The sequence below is a fragment of the Ambystoma mexicanum genome, chromosome 5p, assembly GCF_040938575.1.
Source record: "Ambystoma mexicanum isolate Mex_15411 chromosome 5p, UKY_AmexF1_1, whole genome shotgun sequence".
In the NCBI taxonomy this organism is placed as follows: Eukaryota; Metazoa; Chordata; class Amphibia; order Caudata; family Ambystomatidae; genus Ambystoma; species Ambystoma mexicanum.
Genome location: NC_090930.1, coordinates 167337916 through 167352758, shown reverse-complemented (window position 1 = coordinate 167352758; position 14843 = coordinate 167337916).

Sequence of the window (14843 nt, the reverse complement as noted above, 5' to 3'; positions counted from 1 at the left end):
AGTGCTTTTGGTGAATCACAAGCAACCATCAAAAATACATGCCTTAGAGGCATATATTGATTGTGGAGCTGTGGGTAACTAAATTGACCAAGATTTGGCTCTCCGAATAGGCCTTCCTCTCTGACAGAAGCAGAAATCGGAAAACGTCACTGCTGTGGATGGTTCTCAGGTATCATTCGGCCCGGTGACACAATACACAGAGAAAGTCAAGCTTCTGTGTCAGGATGGGCATCAAGAGGACCTTACTTTCGATCTCATCGGTGCTCCTCAGTTCCAGATGATATTGGGAATGCCGTGGCTGGAGACCCAAAATCCTAGGATCGACTGGTGAAAACGAGTTCTGACATTTCCTGATGATTGTGCCGACACATGTTACAAAAAAGATGACACCAATCTGAAACCAAAGAAAGGAATCATGTTGGGCCTCATCAGCTCCTTACCGCTTGAATACCAAGATTACCAGGATGTCTTAAAAAAAGAGCAAGCCAACGTTCTGCCCCCGCACAGACCCTACGATTGTCAAATAGATCTTGTACCCGGAACCCAGATCCCTTGCAGCCAAATTTACGCTCTGACAGAACAGGAAAATCAGCATCTTAGAACTTACCAGGATCAGTACCTGGTGAACGGTTTCATTCGCCCGTCCAAGTCACCTGCCTCCTCGCCCTTATTCTTCATGCCTAAAAAAGAGGGGGACTTAAGAACTTGCATCGACTATAGAGCCATCAATCAGATCACAGTAAAAAATCGATATCCTTTACCACTTATACCAGAGCTCCTGGACCAAGTGAAACATGCTCAAATCTACACAAAACTGGATTTAAGAGGAGCATACAATCTTGTAAGAGTAAAAGAGGGAGACGAGTGGAAAACGGTCATCCGCACGAAGTATGGCCTCTTTGAATACCAGGTCATGCCTTTCGGGCTATGCAATGCCCCTGCGGCGTTCCAATTCTTTATGAATGATGTACTCCGTGAACTACTGGACATTTGCGCTCTTGTTTACATTGACGACATTCTTATCTACTCAAATTCCATGGAAGAACATGTAGGCCATGTCTGGCAGTCTTAGAGAAGCTTCGACAACACCAATTGGATTCCAAGTTGGAATTCTTTTTTTCCATGTAACCGAGGTCGAGTTTCTCAGTTTCATGCTCACACCACAAGGCGTACATATGGATACACGAAAAGGTGGATGCAGTCCTCCAATGGCCTTCACCAACATCCACGAAATGAGTGCAAAGCGTGCTCGGATTCGCCAAATGTTATCGTCAGTTTAGGCCTGGGTTTTCACAAATTGTACATCCAATTACCTCCTTGTTAAAGAAAAATCAAAAGTTCCATTGGTTGACAGAAGCTGAAGAATCCTTCCAGAAGTTGAAACTAGCATTCACTACAGCACCAGTCCTTCGACACCCACGACCAAACCTACCTTACATAGTTGTGACAGATGCTTCAAAAATAGCCATGGGAGCAGTATTGTCACAACGTCACCCTGAAACAGGACAACTACACCCCCATCGTATTCTGGTCCCACAAATTTTCAGCCCCCGAGTTGAACTACGCAATCACAGATAAGGAATTACTGGTGATCAAAGCAGCAATCAAGGCATGGAGACATTACCTTCTTGGGGTGAGACATACGGTCACTGTCATCACGGACCACCGTAACTTGCAATACTTGAAAACCGCCAAAGCACAATCCTTGCGTCAACTTCGTTGGGCTCTCTTTTTCGTGGAATACGATTTTATTATCACTTATCGACCTGAAGTACACAATGGGAAAGCAGACGCTCTATCACGCATGAGTGAAGAAAAAGAGGCTTTTACAGCATCCAACCCCGTGGCCATAATTCCTGAGGAAAGGGTTCAAACCAGAATAACTGCCACCACATGTGTGGATGACCAAAGAGCCAGTTTACAATCCCTGATGGATCAATCAGCACAACAGAAATGGCTGTTAAAAGGTGACCAGTACACCATCGAAGACAATCTACCGTATTTCCAAGGACGATTATATGTCCAAGACCAAGAACTGCAAAAGCAAATCATCACAAATTACCACGATTCATTAGTGGAAGGACACCCAGGAATAGCCAAAACTCAGGCTAAGGTGAAACAAAACTACTGGTGGCCAACCTGGTGAAAAGACATTGCCCAATTTATTGAAATCTGCAGTATCTTTGCACAACACAGGTCTCAGAAACAGAACCCTGCTGGCTTACTACATCACCTAACAGTACCGCCAGCACCTTGGCATACCCTGTCGATGGACTTCATCACAGATCTTCCACCCTGCAATGGATACAACACCATATCAGTCGTTGTGGATTTATTCTCCAAAATGGCCCATTTCATCCCTCTGAAGGGACTCCCAACTGCGTCAACTCTCGCTTCTGTGTTCCTAGAGCAAATTGTTCGATTGCATGGATTTCCAGCAATATTAACATCTGATCGAAGAACGCAATTTGTTTCTGCCTTTTGGAGAAAGTGTTGTACGATTGCCAAAATCGATCTCCGGCTGTCCACAAGCCATCACCCTCAAACAGATCGGCAAACTGAATGAACCAACCAAACTTTAGAGCAATATCTCAGGTGTATGTTGCAACAGTCCGAGGATTCTTGGAAAAATATACTCTGGATACTCTGGATGAGTATGCATACAACAACTCAGTTCACACAAGCACAGGGCAAAATCCATTCTACACTGCATGGAAGACATCCGAGGATATCAGTATTTGATTCACCCCATACCCTGGAAATGCCAGCCATAAAAAAACTTGCATAAAACCATCACTCAGGTTCTTAAGAAGGCGACAGAGCATCTGACCAAGGCTAAAGAAAGACAAAAACTGTTTGCTGATCAAAATCGGAAGGAAGCTCCCGCCTACCAGATTGGAGAAAAGGTGTGGTTAGCATCCAAATATATTCCCCTGAAGGGGCCAAGAGCTTTCCGCCCAAGATACCTGGGCCCCTATACTATAAAGTCCATAATCAATCCTGTCGCCATGAAATTGGAGTTACCATCTCACATGAAAATTCAACCCGTATTTCATGTCTCTCTCCTCAAACCAATGAAGTCCTATACACGGCTTAGTTCTCCGCCAGAGCCCGAAGTAATAGATGGAGAAGCAGAATATGAAGTCAAATCCATCCTGGACCCCAAGTTGTTTCATCAAAATTGTATTACCTAATTGACTGGAAAGGTTACGGACCTCAAGACCGAACTTGGGAACCCAGTGAACACGTCCATGCTCTGTGTTTAATCAGACAGTTCCATCGCAATAATCCCACCAAACCAAGACCGGAATGAGAACCATCCTTGAGAGGGGCCTTGGGGGGGAGTGCTGTCATGGTCATGAAGTCAGGGGCACAGGCATGCAGGGGTCGCATGCACAGGAGACCTGGGTGGACACTGTCCTGGTGCCTTTAGCGCCAGGCTCATGATGAAAAGTAAACAAGAACATCCATTTAACACCAAAAAGCTTTTATTATGGACATAGCACTTCAGGTGCATTAACCTTGAACATTCAATCCATTAAGCAGGATTCATTAACCTTGAACATTCCATCCATTAAGCAGCCCCAAGTGTATTCTTGGGCGTGGCTGCTAATTGATTGCCTTCGCACATGCTCACTCTCTAGGAGTGGCAGGGTGTGGCTGGTAAGCTGGCCCTAATGGGCGTGCCCACGATCTCAGCTATATAAGCTGCCCCGGTCCTCAAGACAGACGCTTTGCGTTATTCTGCACTTGCAAGCAGCGTAACGCTCACTGTCGCCTGAGGTCAAACATACCTTTGAAGATCCAGCTTCCTGGACATCCTGCTTCCTGCCAGCATACTTACCAACTAGGGGAAGCTGTTCTTACCTGTACATCTCTTCGGCGAACCAAGTATTCATCTTTATACTTTCCGGAATGCTGAAATCTTCATCTTGGCACCGCAGCATGACATGCTCCATCATTGACAGCAGCGCCTGCAAGGAAAAACAGAAGACAAGGTTAGACATCGGAAAAACAGTCAGATTAAGGATGCGCTTCGCCGTACTTCACGCTTTTCCTTAAACCATCACTTACCTGCTGTAGAACATTGCGGTAGCATCCATCTTCCAGCCGGCCACATCTCACAGCTGCATTGAGGCCGCATTTCCATGTAAGGGAAGAAAACCGAAGAGAGACATTATTGCGGAAATAAATAGGAGCAACATATAAAGACATTAAATAGAAGGAACAGCATCACAAGAGCTCAAGAACGACTTACCAATCATAAGGAGAAGCATAGTCGCAGCTGGACTGGACTAATCCTTATCAGGGATCAGTGAAGGAACTAGATCCCATTTGACGCGCCCCTGCCAGAAGTAGAAGGACGGAGAGCTTATCTTCCATAATTCACAGGTGAGCTTTATGGGCCGGCGTACGCTCACAGAAATCATACTTTGGGGTGAAGGGTTTGAGAGGTACAACAATCACAGATTGGTACACTCACACACTCTTATCTCCACGCAGGAGCAGTATCACCACGTACTACCACTCACAGCGTTTGTACTGAGGGAGAGGCCTGAAGGGGGTGATTCAAGTTCAGGGAGGGCTGCAACCATGCCCCAATGCTTCCGCAGAGACCAGGTGAGTGTAACACCCGGCTAGCTTCTAGATTTCCCAGTCTCTTCCTCCCACGCAATGTTTAAGGCCTTGGTAGCTCTTCTGTCTCTCTGCTAGTTCTTTGCAAGAGTCCAGAAGCATACTACCTCCAGCAATAGAGTGGGAAAGTCAAGGGAAAATCAAAAGTCCAAACAAAGGTCCCAAGAGTCAAAAAGTCAAAGAAAGAGATCAGCCAGTCCCTCTCAGATTGAAAACTGATCTCTTATAGGGCTGGTGACACTCCATTATTATCATAATTCCCATGCTACGGAATGGACAGCTCTCTCACTCTGGCTCCCCCCAATACGCCCACTGCCTGATAATAGGACAAGGAGTTAAGGGGTGGGAATGATGGAGGCTGAGGGAGGAGAAAGATTAATCATCCCAAAATGACAAGTGGGTTTAATTTTTTCAGTGACCTTAAAATCTAACAACATGGCAGCTACCCTAATTTTTCAGATAACTGCAGGCACATATATATTTTTGAGTTCTACATTTTATGGAGTGTCGGAAAATACTAATCACATCTCGCACGCCCTGCCTGGGAGGAACTACCGTTTTTATCGATTTACCCCTGAGCGCAAATAGTCACAAATCTGCCCCTCCCTGATTCAAACCTTACTCCATAACCTATCATCACACCAACCTTCTATTCCCTCAGAATTATGGGAAGGCCAGAATCTTAATTGTCTTCATAACTTAAATTGTATACATCACACAGGATTTGTATTTACATGGCATCGACTGTTTTTTTATCCCCTTCAATATGAGTCTGCGGCGGGCTCAATGCGACATATGATTCTCATTTAATTAAAGAAAAGGTGGCCCAATGTGAATCAAATAGCAAGGCATCACATGGGTCCCTCAGTTTCACATTGCCCCCACCTATTCCTAAATTGCATTTCTCCATCGTCACCTGATCCAAACATCTGCTTATCAGCAATATGTTTCATACACCATGTTTGATCATCCATTAGTGGCTCTGAAGCCATTTCTTGAGGTCGAGTTAGCCCTGAAAACGTAATTTCTGCTGGTCACTAATGCACAGTTAATGGGGAGGCCTGACCTGAAAGGTAACTTCTGCTGCCTGTGTTATCTGCAATTCCCACAATTTTGATCTAATTTTCTGTTAATTCTTTGTATTTATTACTGAACCAAATTTCATAGGCATAGACCTTTCGGGTCAGTGTGAAAAACACCAGCTGCATCCATACTTCAGAAAATACAGCTTCAAATCCACAAGATATGCTTACATGTAACATTTTATCATTATATCTGGGCATATTGCTTGAAAGGCAATCTTTCTTGATAGACGGTTTGAACAGATATAAGTTCACTTTAGGTATTATTCACACATAGGCCACAGTTACATAGAAAAATCCAACAAGTGGGCTTTTTCATTTTAATGCCAGTCTATTTGCGAAAAGTAAGTGTCTTTCTCCAGTTTACACAAAGTCAGCATCTGCAGCACCACATGTTATGTAACATTCATTGGGCATATCCATCGGTTTAAAGCTCTCAGGTAGATTCCCCTTCCCTTGCACACCTGTCCATTTTAGTGGAGTAGCCTTCCATTTCACTAGGCCTTATGTCGCAAATCACTGTTTTGTACTGGCTTTTATGTTTCCACATTAGCCAGCTTCACTCTCACAATAGGGGCCTCTCCATCTGTGTCATTCTGAGGCTGTCTTTTCACCCCATGTGTCCCCCCCCCTGGGTCTTTGACTCGGTTGACCCATAGAAAAGAGCAAGGGAGAGTGGGGTTTTTCTTTTCTCAATGCTTCAGCTTATTCCTTGAATGTCTTTGTTGGAGAACGTCCGCTCTTTTCCTGTCCTGAGGGAGTAGCACTCTGGTCTGCATTCCACAATTTTGGATTTTGTGGTTTGCTTCTGGAACCTCTCCCTTTTGGAATCTCCTACCCCTAGGCTGTGAAGGTAAGTAGTTATTGAGTCTGCAGAATGTAAAATAGAGGTTAGGAATTGTACACAGTACTTCTTTTGCCGGAAAATAGGCATACAATTTGAACAACAAAACAACATCACATAGTACATTGACATTTATTTCCCTTAAGTGAACATTTCTACACATATTATTAATGTATATTTTCTGATTTTTTCTTTGTGAGTATAAATTATTTTACTCCCTGTTAATGTACAATATTCTCCATCCGGGTTTCCATCCTTTCCTTTCATTCTTCAGATGGTTCCTGGGCTCTACCCTCACTGGGCTCTTCAATCAGACGTAAAGTCTTTCTGGGGTGACAGCTCTTCAACAGATTCATTTGGACTCCCTTCTCTTCCATATGTTCTCCTCTAGGGATGCGGATCTGATAGGAGACAGGTGAGATTTTATCGACAAATTCAAAGGCATCGCGCCAATAGGGGAGGAACTTCCTCTCTTTGGTCTGGTGCCTTTGGAAATTGAACAGAGGTTGTACCCTATTTCGTACTCCTTCTTGGTAGTTTTTAATTCATAGTAGGCTTTAATTCCTTCTGCTGACTTTTCTAAATTTCGCTGAGCTTAAGCAAAGCATGCTGAAGGTGTTTCTGTAAATTCTCAATATTTTCATGGGTAGTGGACACGTTGATCAGGGTCTTCTCTTGAGTTCTGTAGAGCAGATGCTGAGGTAGCACCATTTATTATCCAGTCATGATCTCAAATGGAGACATTTTGTATTGTTTTTATTTTTCAATTCATGATTTAGTTTAGTACAAACTTTTCATAAAACATCTAAAAGATGTTAGATTTCTTGTAGTCCTCTAAATTTCCTTAAAAGGGTTTCAATAGAAGATATCCATTAGATATCTGAGGGGGGACAGGGTGTTCAATGTGGTCCTCTAGGCCAACATACTGGGCCTCATTACGACCCAGGAGGAATGGGTTTAACAACACCGGTAAAGGTGCCGTTGTCGTTAAACCCATTCCGCCCTATTACGAGGTTCTCTTGCGGAACCCGCTCTGGATGTCTGGTCAGACCAGACGTCCCTTGCGGGTCCCGCGAGCGGCCCAGGGAGCTAACAACGGGCCTGTTATTAACAAGCCCGTTGTTAGCTCCCTCCCCATTCCCATTGAGACCTATGGGGTCTCAAATGGGAATAGGGATGTGTTCCCTGAATGGGGAAATACCAGGTCCTCCAAGGTTGGAATGGCCCGGTATTTCCCCATTCAGGGACCATGGACCCGGACCCGAGTTTGGAGGCAGCCATGCCCTAATTTAGGGCATGGCTGCCTCCAAACTCCTAATGAGGCCCACTCTCATGTGACCTGCAATTTAATTTCTATCTGGTATCATTCACTCGTTTGAAGAATTGTTGCCATAAATTTGGATCCTGCTATAACGAACAGGACCTTCTGTCCAATTAGAAATAATGACCACCATTCTTCTGTTATTAAGGAATCCACGTGTTTGCTTGTGTTCGCTAACATGATGGATGTTGTTTCACGTAAAGCTACACATTCTACCAGCAAATGCTTTGTGGACTCAACAATGTGTTGGTTTAAGCAGAATGAACAGTACATATCTGCCCGCGGAATTTGGTTTCCATTCCCAGAACCTGTCTAGTTGGTAATATATTTAAGCGGATCCGCATAAATAAGTCTCTCAGATCAGACAAAGGAAATTTGATCAAGTACGGTGGAAGCTTTCCATCAATCTTCGTTCTGTTTCCGTGGGTATTGATAGACCATACACGCGGTGTGCGGAGTGCTGCATGGTGTGCAAAGCAGTGTGTCTGGTGGAGGACAGAGGACATACCGCTGCTCGTTTTGCTCCGTGTTTCCTTGTGGACTTTGGTGGATGCAGTCCATTGTTGATTTCTACTGATCCCTTCTACAGAACTTTCTACATAAACACTGCACATGCGCAGAGCGCTGCGCAGTGTGCGAAGCAGTGTGTCTGGTGTCTGGAGATGGGAGGCGAGAGCCGAGGTAAGCGGCTAAGAACTGAACACTCTGTACCAAGCCTGTACTAGTCTTGTACCAGTAAACTTAAGGAACATAAGAAATTCGAGACCTTATATCACACTCTATCTTCCTTAATCTCGGCTGAACAGATGGCCCCGCTTTCACCAACGGAAGCGGACTCAGGCCGATGGCTGCGACAGTTATAAAACGCAGTCGGAGCCTAGCAAAAGGAAAACGTCCTCTAAGGCCAACATCCAAGAAAATTCGGAAGCCATCTTCTGGCAGTCTAACGCCTTGGTACTAACCCTGCCTGCAGGCTCTCGTCCGGCTTCCCCGCTGGCCACGGTGTCTAAGACCCCGGGAAGTCTGTTTCAAGCTCAACCTGTTCACCACAGATTTCTGCAGAAGAGGTTGGCGTGAGGACAGTCTTAATTGCCACCTCAAAGATGTCCCTTCCAGGAATTTGAGGAAGGGTGGACGTGGCCGCGGCTGGCAATCCAAGAAAAGACACAACCAACAGTCTTAGCGTCTTGCAAAGAACAGCCACATCTCTACCTACACCGAAAGCACCCGGCTGGCCTACCGTCTTGACAAGTGACTCCCCGCCAGTGACTGTCGGAGGACGGTCCTGGATGGGGTCTGCATGGCCGGGAGCTGTTTCCACTGAATGTGACAACAGAAAGCGACATCCTCAATAAGTGCCTGCTCGCGATCGGCCTTTGGGGGAGGCCGGTCACAGTGATATAAGTGAACAGGCACCGATACCGACGGCCAAAGGTCGAACGACCACAGCATTAATCCATCAAAGCTTAAATACATCGATTGACCTGCCAAGTTACCAACAAAGTCATACTTCAAAAACTATGGCTAGCCCAAATGACTCCTGGGCTACTGATAATGAAGACACAGCGTGCTCTCCGAACAGGAGGTCTGAAGATGATTCGGTCTTCGAAGTGACCCCGGGGGCTAATTCTACCCACCAGGACTTACCTACAGAAACAACTGAGCTTTAAGAACTAACGGCAGGAGATGTGAGGGAGAGGAACGCCGAGGGTCTAGCTCCTGTTGGGGCAACTATAAGCCGAGAGTCAAATCCGGCCTCAGAACGTCCTGCACCTCCTGACATGGACCAGAAAAAACCAAAGGGATCTCTCGCCAGTGGGCCCAAAAACCCTAAACAGAGCACAAAGAGCCTGTGCACTAAGGGAAGTGCCAAATCAAAAACCACATGCGACAAGCTGCTAACAAAGAAAGGTCAGAAAGCAGGCCCAAAAATACAGGGGGGCTCCAAAGGTTTATCATTACCATTGATATCAACCTCATTGAAGGAATATTTTATAAAACAAAATAAAAGAAAGTTGGACCAAGATCAGGAGATGTTGGACGCCGAAATCTTGGAGGCCATCCAAGACCCCTCACCGCTGAGCAAAGCCCGGAAAATTGATCTGAATTCTCAGAGGCCCACTGCAAGGCTTAAATGGCATGCCCGCACTCGAACTAACTGGGATTTGAGCACAGAAATAGTGAGTCCAGCGACCCCTCCTCATGCTATACCACAAGAAACCGTAAACCCTCAGATGGTATTGGGGCCAAGTGAGATAATTGACGAGGAGGGGAAAGTTACGCCAGCTCAGAAACCGGTGATTATCCACACTCCTGCAGTACAAGACAGGTGGAAATCCATCTTCAAGCAGCCACAAGCTGAAGACCCCTATGCACGGTCTTGTCCGCATATTCATGCTAATAACAGCAGAATACGGGGAGAAACCTCAGACCTAATTCAAGAGCCATTTACACCAGTTGAGAAGAGATTACCTGATAGATTATCGCAACAGCAAAACGAAAGAGGGTCTCAAACGCTGCATAAAAATAGACGACAAAGTGAAATCTCAGGCCTATCGGAAAAAGAAACTCCTTCAAAAAAAAAAAACACAGATTTGCTATCGATTATGTCAGCCCTTACTATAGCGCTAAATCCTTTTAGTAAGCTTTATGAGTCCATTCACGAGGCTCTGAAAGATAACACCTCGATGATAGCCTCAGTGAAGGACAAACTGTCTTTCATCGAAGGGTATTTAACCGCTGTTGAACGCAATTCAAATAACATACAAGTGAGTCTGGAAGAAAAAATAACAAAACTAGGAGAAGAACTGTCGAACAGAGGCACCCAGACTCGATATGTCAGCACATCCCTTACTAAAAACACTCAGACTGAGGAGGTGGAAAAGCAAAAGGACTTGGCCCCAATCTTCTCTAAATCTCCTGTAAAGCCTCCCGTGCTATTACTGCCCTGGAACCCAGCATCCGGGACTAATGGAAATGTCAGCTGAAGAAGTGCCCCTTACTGACTTTCCCATCTAACACACCATCGGGTCTGTATGAAAAACCGTCGAGCGACACAGAAGTGTGTCGTGCAAGTCTTCCAGATGATATTCCAGCAAAGTCTAAGGAAAAAAAGAAAAATATTAGACCGGAAATGACAAGTAGTCAGCAGCGGCATGGACAGTTGCCCGCCTCAAAAGAGAACAACGTCTTGGCCTCCTCTCTGGATCTATTGAATCTCTCCCAACACTCAGCCTCCGTTGACTTGACCTCTCCACCAATCACAAAGCCAATGGCGGAACCGGGGCTAACACATACTACCTGCCCGAAACAAGTGGGGACGCATATGCACTCAGAGGGAGTTGAAGATGAAGAAGGTGTTCCGGTTCGGACACAAAGACCTCCTTCTAGTACACCCAGTTCCGGCTTAAAGGCTATAAAAAATCTAAAGAAAACAGAACAGATGCTCAGCCATAGAAGGGACTGTGAAAGTGATTCAGAACAGGTCCGAAACTATGGCCTCAGGAAGCAACGAATACCATCTTATAAGGAGACTCGTAGATCCACAAAGGCCAAATCCAAAAACGAGATAAAGCTAGTAGGAACGTCACTTTTCAAATTGGAACAAATCTCGTCGAGAGAAAGTTACACGGTCCTGAACAGATGGACGGTGTTAAAGATAATGGAGAAAGTTGACAAGCTACGCCACCTTTCGACGAATGATCTTGTTCTGGTTAAACCCTACCACAGGGAGCATAGAGCCAAAGCATATCTGCATATAAGAACAAAGGCTCTAAGCTATCTGCCGCTCGAAATAACGAAAGACCTCCACCGTTTGGGCCTGAAACTAGATCAATTGCAGACCCTTGCCCCTGATTCGGAAGACCCTGAAAGGAAAAGAGGGGTACCTCGAGAAAATGCGACGACGATTCAAGATCAGAGGCTGCCCCGAAAGAATATAGACGAAAAGAGTTCCCGAGCAGACGGGAAAGGGAGTGGTGTGAACAACCGGTGGCACATTCCGACAAGCGGGCTACAGAAAACTACACAGCAGCCAAAAGGTCAAGAAGACAGACGGAGCGACCATACGACCGACAAGCCAAGGGAGTAGAGATGTCACACTCCAAGACAGACTTAACTACACCTGCGACAAATAAACCATGGAAGTGGATCACCGATACCTTCAGTCGCAAGAAGAGCGATTAGCAGCGAGTCCATGATGCCGTCAACAGGATCAACCAGACCACGACCTCTGTTGAATACTTGAACAAGACCGTTCTACAGATGGCATCATGGACCACAAGAGGGTACCTTCACCTCACTAAACCGAGCGACGTAAATCTGAGCCTATTCAACATGATCTGCTTCCAAGAAACATTGTTATCGGGGAAACCGTCATTAGAGGGTTTCACAATTGAAGTTTCACCAGCTCTCAGGCCCACATTGGGCAGACCCTCGGTGGGGCTACTAACTGCAATACGCCTAGGGTCAGGGATTCCGCCAAAGGGAAAAATCAGTGAGGAGTATGGCATGCTGGCAACCCTAACCACATGGCAGCACCAAGATCTGGGCCAAGACTGTCTGACTAGCTCAGACCTCGCCATAATCAATTTATACTGGAATCCAGATAGAACATCGACTAAAGAATTCTGTAAACTAGTAGCTAACACCATCAATGATATTAGAGTCGACTACGACGTGTCCAACATCATCATATGTGGTGATCTAAACACAAAATGTGGCAACAGACAGCATGTCTGTTCAACAGACAGCAGTCTTCCCTTGAGTCTGACGAAGATCGACGAAAGAGGCCGCGCATGGCTGAGCTTAATGAAGTCAAGGAGGTTCCACAATGTGTCTACACTCCAAGATGGTGGTGCCCACATTCCAACTTGGGAAAGAGCAGATTTGTTCGCCAACTTGGATTACATTTTCATCACAGAAGGCCTAATCCCGAACTTCATCGCATTCAAAGTCCAAAAAACCAGCGAAAGCGTCCATAACCTTTTACACTTGTCATGGTGGGAAGTATCTACAGAACGACTTCATTACTCTCCCGAAATTGAGGTCAACGAACAGCAAAATCGCCTACATCTCACGTCTGACAATATAAGAACTTTTGAGGCTAAGCTATGCAGAAAACAAGGACTTTCAACCAGTAGCAAGGCGGAGACTAGACCAGAACACGTCTCCTTACTGGCACCCCATAAAGTGAGTTTTGCTGGAAAGAACCAGAGCCAATCAAAACACAACCACACGTATAACAGCATAGTGGTTGCTAAGCGAAAATAACTGAGAAAACTGAAAAGAGTGGCGATGAAAAATAAAACCTCAGAATCATGGACCGCCTATCAAACTGGAACAAAACTCTACAAAACATGGCTAAAGCAACAGCGACAGAGCTTGTATCAGAACGATGCTGAAGCCATGCTAAAAGTTTGGGCCTCAAAGAACACACGTGACTTTTGGTCCCTTCTTAAGAGTTCAAATGGCCAGAATACACAGCCGGTCTCAAATGCTGTCACGGATCAAAAGTGGATTTCATACTTAACCGAACTCTACTCCCTTCCTCCCACTACGCCACTACAATTGTCATCCTCGAATGATGAACCCTGGATCGACGTAGCAAATGTGGCAGATATTCTGAGAGCAATTGTAAACCTAAAATCATCTAGGGCTCCGGGCTCCGATGGCTTGTCTAACTTAGACCTGAAAAAACATCTGAGCGCTTGGGCGGGAGCAATCGGAACGTTATTTGATCACTGTATTAGACAGAAACAAATTCCCAAGACTTGGAAGGAAGCAGTTCTCATTCCCATTTTCAAAAAGGGGACTAGAGACAGTCCGTCCAATTATAGACCAATAGTTCTACTGGATATTATCTGGAAGATCTTTGCATCTCTTCTGCTCCAGCACTTTAAAGACTGGGCCATCGAATCTCCGGCCTTAGATATTTTTCAAACAGGCTTCCAAAAAGGCGCGGGAACAGCAATTAACATTCTAATTCTCAACATCATCAAAGCCAAAGTGAAGGGAGGCGCGCCTAATGTACACATGGCCATGGTAGACCTGTCTCAGGCATTCGACACAGTAGATCGACACAAACTATGGTCTAAGCTAACCATCTGGGAATTCCCAGGCCCTATACTTGAACCAATAATAGCCTTGCACACAGTGACATCCTTGAGAGTTCGTTTAAGCCAACAAGGAATTCTCTCGGGCCAGATCCATACAGAAAGAGGAGTTAAACAGGGCTGCTCTCTAGCCCAAGCCCTGTTTATAGCCTTTATTGGGGACTTCCAGGTATCAGAAAAAACAGTCTGTTCCTTTCCACCGAAATTGCGAGACCCCAAATTATCAAGATTGTGGTATGCGGATGACTTGATCCTGTTGGACCAGACGGTAATAGGCCTGCAAAGACAATTGGACAATCTAACCACATACATGGAAAGCAATAACTTACAAATCAACAAAAAGAAAACAAAAATTCTCTCATTTTCCAAAACAACAAACAAAACCCAGAATACATACTCTTGGTACCTTGAAGAGTCAAAAATCGAAGCAGTAAAGGAATTCAAATACCTGGGCGTTTTGATTGATAACACACTGAATGACAACTCTCTCCAGAACTCTCTGTGGGAAATAATATGAAATCTGACAGCCCAAACCCGCGCTGTGGACAAAAAATTTGGGAAATTCTCTTGGACACCAGCACTTCAGTTCTGTAAGTCCAAAGTAGTCCCAGCGATAACCTACGGAATGGCGGCGAATCTAAATCTACCCCCAGAGATCTGGTCCAAGCTGGAGGGCTTCTTGTGGAAATCAGTGCTGGGTTTGCCCAAATCTGCCCCAATGCCAGCAATACGGCGCGACCTAGGCCTACCGTCTTTAGCCTCAGTGGTGGCTCAAAGCGCTGTACAGCTATATAGGAAAATCCTATCTCCTAGTTCGCTGCCGATCTTCCAGGTCGTGGCATTGGAAA